Genomic DNA, 8,414 nt, shown 5'->3' on the forward strand with positions numbered 1-8,414 from the left:
ATATTATTAATTAATTAATTAATTAATAATATTTTCCTCATGACAATTTTATGATTGGTTTATAAAGGCTACTACGAACACCTTTTTTCCCATTTTTATCACAGAATAAGGCAGGAAATATATATTATAGTTTCCATACTAAATGATATGTCAATCAGTACTGCATTATTCATATACTTTATTTATTTATTAGCTGGAGATAACTTGAAAAACACACATCAATCATATATTTTCGCAATTGTGTGTTTATCGTTTTCACGTTTCATCAGAAAAAAACGTTTCTGCTTTTTCTTCAGCTCAGCTACAGCAGAGATTGGTTTGCCCACAGCGATAGCCGGATGCTTTTGTCCATATTAGGGATTTCCTGCACGTCATAAGTTATTACTTCTATGAGTCCATTTTGGACTTAGCGCTCCATGATGTTCACATCCCCTCATATGAAGGGATACAAATAAAAGGTCATGTATAGATTATATAGAATTCTGTTACACTGCATGTTACACTATTTTGTAATCTTTTTTTTTACAACAGCAACAGTAGTGTACAACAGCAAAACCACCATACACTGTAAACGCAATAATAATAATAATAATAATTCCGTTTCTAATTCCAGAGTAATTAAGAGGCGCAAAGGAAAAAATCTTTAACTTTTAAACTTAAAATGGTCTTTTCTGTCCGGTGTTTCTTTTTCAAAATTGCATCACTGCTGCTGTATCAATACAGAAGCATCCGTATCGATTTGTGTATCAGCAAGGAATGCGCCACAGTATATTGCTGTATTGATATTTTGAGCACATCCCTATTTAAAGTCTTGTTCCATGTGCTCCTTTTATACTTTGAGCACCTGCCCCTCCAAAGGTCTCTGCACAGCCCTGATTATAAAAAACAAAAAAAACAACAACAACAAAAACACTTTAACAAAACCCAGGTTACACATTTTTACAACTAACTGCACACAACCATAGTGCAAAAGCATCAGAGGTGAATGATCCCATCTGTGATAATTCCAGTAAGATCAATGGACGGCAATGTTTTGGCTGTAATTGTTGTCATGGGCTCCCCGCTGTCTGCAGTCTATTTGAGGCTTTCTTGGCTCTATAAATGGAAGCCTACAGCACTCAAGAGTTATCACGACACTACACACTCTCACTCATGTGAAGCTGAGCATGGAGGACACATGAATGCCAGTATAGCAGTCTTTATACAGCCAAGCGTTCAGCTCAAGCACACACATGGCTTTGGAAGAATCACACAGCACCTTGGGAAAGGTAAGTCCTAGGCTACAGAATGGAAACGCAGGTGGCTACAGCATGGAATTATTGTGTGGGTTTCTTCCTTCAGGACTGACAGTGACTCCATTTAATCTGAAAAGTGTGTAGAGTTGAATTAGACTTTTAATTTTTTACATGTTTGGGGGCAGTACAGGATCATTGTCAATGAAGATAAAAACAAAAACAAATGTTGAAGTATTTGCTTCTGAAAGGTTCATGGTCAAACAGGCTACTGGTGTACAGGAATTAAACTGTATTGCAGCACGACAGCTACGTGACGGCTGAGCTATATGTAAATATGTGAAATTAGTTCTTCGCAAACCACTTGACTACTCATTACTAATTTGCCAGCACTAACCAAACCATTAATTCAAGTTTTGGAGTCTTATGTAAGATATACGCTTAATATATGGCAGACAACACGTAAAACACACACGGACACATATATTGTAGTTTTTAGAACATCTAAATTAATTAGGACAGTGTCTGTACATCTGTACAGTGGTAAATCTAGTGTAACTGATGTATAATAATATTTATCACAATAAAATTTGACTGTAGAAATAATAATATCCTTGACTGACTCTTATTAACGTTACTCCCAGGGCTGGGGAGTGTTACGTGAGTGTTGTGTACCTAACACCTTGTGTTGGCTTTGCCTCATGTGTGTGGTGTTGCATAAGCTGTATTTATCTATGAGGCATTATGCCAGATGCTTTACCTTTTACTGTTTGTTTAGCGCCAACTTTTAATTTGTATCAAAAAAATGGACAGGTTACTGTGAAATAAGTTCACAACCATACACTATCAATTATGTGTTAGTGTAACAACAAATTTCTCATTGCAAAGGGATTCATATGAGAGGGTTAAGGCAGTGGAATGCTAGGGGAGATACAGAGCTGCCTCTCTAAGCATTGTAACAGAGCCCTGCTAGTGTTTCCCATGCAGCTTTGATGCATATGGCAAAACCCACAGGCCCTTGACAGCCTTTGGAGTCTCTGAGCTGTGGGTGGAGACGAGCTGGAAGCGGCATGGGTGTGCTCACTGGAGTGGGAGGGAGGGGGTTTCTCAAAACCCAACGACACACCCACATGTGGATTTTAAAACCCAGCTGACATGCTAGCATGTATGCACTTAACTCACTGGCATTCAAAACATGTGGCTTCAGTCTGCTGCCAGAGGTATTCTGTTTTTGTTTATCCTGCACTGACTGTTCCTCTCAAGACTGCAACATCTGAATCAGACATTAGATAAGTACTTACTGCTTATGGTAATACCAACGATGAATTCGGGCATGAGGGAATGAAAATAGATGGTTATTTACAGTGCAAAGTGCTTCAAAAGATCAGCATACTCACACAATGTAAAGTTAAAGGGATAGTTCACCCAAAAATGAAAATTACCCCATGATTTACTCACCCTCAAGCCATTCTAGGTGTATATGACATTCTTCTTTCAGACGAATACAATCGGAGTTATATAAAATCATGTCCAGGCTAATCCATGCTTTATAATGGGAGTGTATGGTAGCCTACATCATCCGCTGGACGCCACTCTCTCATGAAAGTGCGTACGACAGCGGAAGCTAGAAGTTAAGGTTTATAAAGTTGTAAATATGGATATTGTTCTTACACAAACACATCACGTCACTTCAGAAGGCCTTTATTAACCCCCCTGAGCCGTGTGGACTTCTTTTGTAATGGATGGGTGCAATTTTTTGGACTTCAAATTTTGGGCTACCATCCACTCCCATTATAAAGCATGGATTAGCCTGGACATTATTTAATATAGCTCCGATTTTATTAATCTGAAAGAAGAATGACATATACACCTAGGATGGCTTGAGGGTGAGTAAATCATGGGGGAATTTTCATTTTTGGGTGAACTATCCCTTTAACCCTCAACTGCACACATTTTTATTTTATCATATTTAGAACATTTAATGTCCTGTTAACATAAAAGTATCTTTAGGGTGACTTGTTAAAATTGTCCTCAGGTCAATACATTTTAGTCTTTCAAGAAGGTAAACATTCAGATGTTACATTTTCATGAATACAACATATGACCCAGAAATGAACCCTGTGCCAACCTACCCTGGGCTCCCTTATCTCATTTTCTGTAATAATAAAATAACATAATTACTGGATTCTTGCCAGTCTTTTCATTGTTAAAATTCCTCTATTTTAAGGCCTTGTGCAAAAATGTAAAAAAATAAAACAAATAAATGAATAAATAAATAAATTGTTTGTAGCAGAAAAAAAACTATTGTCACCACAATTTGTGGACATAGTGATTGGAGTGTCCTTGCATCCTGCATCTGTCTGTCTTTCTGTCTTGCAGGATTCAAACACAGGTCCTGTAAAGCATTGTAACTGGTCCTACTCACACTGCTCCAAGCAGGATTCGAACCAGCGCCAACCAGTACTGGATGCAATTGTGCTAACATTGATTCTAAAGACCCCCTGTAAACCTCACTCCTATCCAGGTCACAGCACCAGTTTAACTGGTCCTGCTTGCACCGCCCTGAGTGGGATTTAAACCAGCATCAATGGGGGGCAGGCATGCTAACCAGGATTCTACAGACTGCAGCCTCTAGCGTCAGATGCTATTGTGTCTCTTGATGCCAGAGAAGTGAGGTTTAGTTACACAGCTTTCCAAGCTGGCTTCTGTTACATATAGTTATAAAGTGCATTGTTAGGTACAATGCATAGTGGATTGAGTGCCAAATCCATTGCCATATGGTATCATACTTCTCCTAGAATGTAGGCAAGATAGAATGTTGCTATGCAACAAAAACAGTGATCGGCTATGGGTGCTGTACCATCATATGGTGAATATATGTTTTGCAGCATAACTGTAACCAGTGTCAAAACTTCAACAAATCAAGTCAAGTTCACAACAACTAGACTACCGGGCAACGTGCCTGAATTGATAATATAAACACCAAAAGATACACCTGTTACATATAGTTATAATGTGCATTGTTAGGTACAATGCATAGTGGATTGAGTGCCAAATCCATTGCCATATGGTGTCATACTTCTCCTAGAATGTAGGCAAGATAGAATGTTGCTATGCAACAAAAACAGTGATGGCTATGGGTGCTGTACCATCATATGGTGAATATATGTTTTGCAGCATAACTGTAACCAGTGTCAAAACTTCAACAAATCAAGTCAAGTTCACAACAACTAGACTACCGGGCAACGTGCCTGAATTGATAATATAAACACCAAAAGATACACAGATGATGAAGGTTGACTGTGAAAGAGTGTTTAGATAGCACAAGACGACCTCCATGTTTGTTGTAAAGTTGAAGTGGTGTATAGTTTGTGAAGGAAACATAGTTTTTGAATGACCTTTGAAAGATGAAGCTTTCTTGTTCACTTTTAATATACTTACTCATGTTTCTCAGTGAAGAGAAGTGAACCGAAATCTTGTTCTCTGTTTTGCTGTAAGCAGCTCTGACTGAAGCGTCAGCTGTGTTTTATACGCAGATGTCAAATGTCTTAGAAATTGAACAGGCCTGCATGTTTAAGTTTATAGGCTTACTGTGGAAATACAACGTCCGGTCAAATTAGCATTATTGTTGGTGCAGCCAAATCGTTACATGGTAAACTAAATCTGGGCTGTAAACAGGGTCTAGATGCATAAACATGGCCACTATGTTAAGACTGTGTCTTAAGAATTAGTTTGACCAACAAAACAGCAGTTAAACAAGTGGTAAACAGTCTTACTTTTCAGATTCAAATTGAACCGATCTGCCTTTTTATGTAACTGACTTCAAAAAGACCAGTCTTGAAGAACAAATAAAAAGGTAACACTTTAGTTTAGGGACCATTTCTCACTATTATTAACTAGTCATTTACTAACATGCATATTATTAGCATATTGGATGTTTATTAGTACTTATAAAGCACACGTTAATGCCTTATTCTTTTTGACCATATTTTAGATCCCTCAATCCTGCCCCATTCCTAAACTTAAAGGGTTAGTTCATCCAAAAATGAAAATTAGTCCACAAATTACTCACCCTTATATTTATTATATTTTATCGTCATCTCACACATCATGGATCTGCATTTTCTGTAATGTATTTATATAATAAAAATACATACGTGATATTTCTTATTATATAATTAGCATTAAACAAACAATATAATTCTTATTCTCAGTGATTAAAACATAAAAAAAAAAATGATTGCACAACCATCAATTAGGTGGCGATATGCAGTGAGTATGAAAAATGAACAAAAGAATACGAAAAAAAAACAGCATGGTCACTGATCTATAATAGAGAATATATTAGTAATATATAATTTTATATTATAAATATATAGAGAGAATATATTACTAATATATAATAGTCATATATATAGATCAGTGAGCATGGTGCGCTTTTTCTTAGCGTCGGTTTCCATGGTGACTTGTCGATTCCTCGCTCTGTTGAGTCTTGTGTGTTAACCGTGAACATACTCTGAGTTGATTGAACTTACTCCCAGATGCGGTTTTGGAACCAGCATACCTCAAGTAAGCAAGGTTTGTGTTAATCAACTGAGAGTTCAGGGTATATGTGACAGTAAGTTACCCTCGTTTTCTGGAATACACCCCAGGTGATACTAGGGTACGCTTTTTTCTACAGTATTTGTAGAGATCATTTGATTGGACAAAATTTGAATAATTTTAATTTCTCGCTTTCAAACTTATATTCAGCATATTGCAGTGCTGCATTTACAACAGCTATGCTACGTCATGTTATTTGAAATCAACAGTCAACAGCTGAAAGTCACAGCATAGCCTACATTAGAATATTTGTATTACCTTGTGAACATAGCTGTTGATTTGCATGGAAGGTAACATTAAATTAATTTAAAACTCAAATTCAAAGCTACTGTAATTCACCTGAGGCTTATCATAATTCAGAAGAAAGAGTCTTTAAAATGATATTGCTCATTCGTTCTCATCACCAGTGTCATGGGCATAAGTGCCTATTATCTTCATCAGTAAATTAAGAATATGGCGGTGCAAGAAGGCAATGATTTATTATCAGTAAGGCACAGGAACTCAGTAAAAATGCCGTCCTGTTTTGTAAAGGTCATTAATTGTTCAAGCATGAGATGACCTGCAATTATCAAACCTTCTATATTGCATCATATTGCTTCCTGTTATTTAGTTGATCCACTCTGACTAATTCATGACTGGAGGGTTGAAAATCTCCTGCTAAGCTTAATTAGCGATATTCATTATGAAGATATGAAGGCCTATTGCCTTTAAATTGATGAGAGGCACTGCTGCATCACTGGTATTCACTGCTCTTTTTAAGACTACAGATTGTATTGCAAATTAGATGATAAATTATGAGTTAATGCCATTATCTGGATTTGCTCGCCGTGTGTGATGTACCTTGCATTTTAAGTGATGATTAATGGGTGTTTTATTAAAGGAAAATCTTTTTGACTTTATTCTTTTGACTCGGTTTAAATAAGAGTTCAAGTGTTACACAATTGACTGTGTGACAGAAAATATGAAAAAAGAACTAAAAATAATCACTTTTGCAATCATGAACATATAGTAAGATAATAGTGAGAGAACTTGCAAGCGTAATTGTCAAATTAAATAGGTGTCAATGTGATACCGTTCTTGAAGAATGAGGAAGCGCTTGGCAAATGTCACTCAAGTGCTAAATCTTCTCAGACATGGCTTTGGACTTTTCTCTTGGGTAAAAAAAAAGAAGAAGAATAGGGATACGTATTACAAAAAAGGAGGGGCACAATTTAACAAGATCACATGAGTGTTGTTTTGAACATGTGAGGGATAATCCAGATCCAATTTAATTCACAATGTGGAGGCAAAGAATCAAGAAAGACTGCAGGTGAATTAGCCTACTTGCATCTGTGCAGCGCCACAAATAGAGAAGGCTTGAGTTTAAATTCTCCAAAAACTCTGACATTATAAACTATATATTTCGTTCCCATAACTTACTAATATGTCAGCACGACTTACTAATTCATCACCTCGTTACGTAAGCACAATTTACTAATTTGTTACCTTGTTTTAAGTACATTGTGTGCATACTTTACTAATCCAGGGGTGGTGAACTCCGGTCCTGGAGATCCACCATCCTGCAGACTTCAGCTCCAACCCTGATAAAACCTCACCTCCCTGTAGCTTCCTAGGCTGCGTTTACACTGCAAGTCTTAATGCACAGATCCGATCTTTTGACCCATCTGTTTACATTCACTTTAGACACGACTGGTATCCGATATCTGTGTTTACATTAATTCCCACCCAAAAGGATTGTCTGCAGTGATCGCTTTACTATGCACATGGTAGACCCATCTGTTTATATTCTTTTTACACGACTGGTATCCGATATCTGTGTTTACATTAATTCCCACCCAAAAGGATTGTCTGCAGTGATCGCTTTACTATGCACATGGTAGACCCTCGGGTTTTAAATGGCCGTGCTATTAAAATTATTTATATAATTCAGGTCGAATGGCCATTATTATTTGCCAGCATGGACAACGGCTGTCATGGATGTTTTGCAGCACAAAATCTGACTGAACGGATAAAGACCGGAAAATAACGGTAATTTTAATTTGTTAGACTATTTTATCTACAGCTCGTTAGAGGTAGAATTCTTTAGTGAAATAAAGATGATATTTATTGAAATGATTTTCAAAAAATACATAAATAATTTTTTTTTTTTTGGTACACTCTCTCACACCCACACGTACTCAATAATTTGGATGTTGGTTTATATGTTTATATGAAATGTGAGAGACATTTATACATGAGGTGATATTTGTAATTAGGAGTAGTTTTTATTTATTAGTTCATTTGATTTATTTGTAAATGTTTTGATGTTTGTGATTAGTTGGAGACAGTTGTGATTTATTCTTGTCGAAATAAAACTTTTTCTAATGCTTATAATGCATGTTCCCCTTCAGGAATTGAGCTGCATCGGAAACGCTTTGGGACCCCAGCGTGACCATGCTCTGAATCACATGTGAAATCAGTCCAATAGATGGGCGAGACGTCATGGGCGGGTGATGTTGCGACCAGGAAGCTATAAAAGCACGTACGGTGGAACCGGCGTCAGCTTCTAGGAATGAAGCAAGCGCTCACAGGGATGCCGGA

The 8,414-nt window shown here is 37.0% G+C and overlaps 1 pseudogene; it reads left to right on the forward strand.

The window, feature by feature from the left end:
• Positions 1 to 1,145: 1,145 nt before the first annotated feature.
• The window catches only part of LOC107712344 (uncharacterized), a 42,347-nt pseudogene continuing 35,078 nt past the window's right edge, over positions 1,146 to 8,414 (forward strand).

The sequence above is a fragment of the Sinocyclocheilus rhinocerous genome, unplaced genomic scaffold, assembly GCF_001515625.1.
Source record: "Sinocyclocheilus rhinocerous isolate Xijiao unplaced genomic scaffold, SAMN03320098_v1.1 scaffold358, whole genome shotgun sequence".
In the NCBI taxonomy this organism is placed as follows: domain Eukaryota; kingdom Metazoa; phylum Chordata; class Actinopteri; order Cypriniformes; family Cyprinidae; genus Sinocyclocheilus; species Sinocyclocheilus rhinocerous.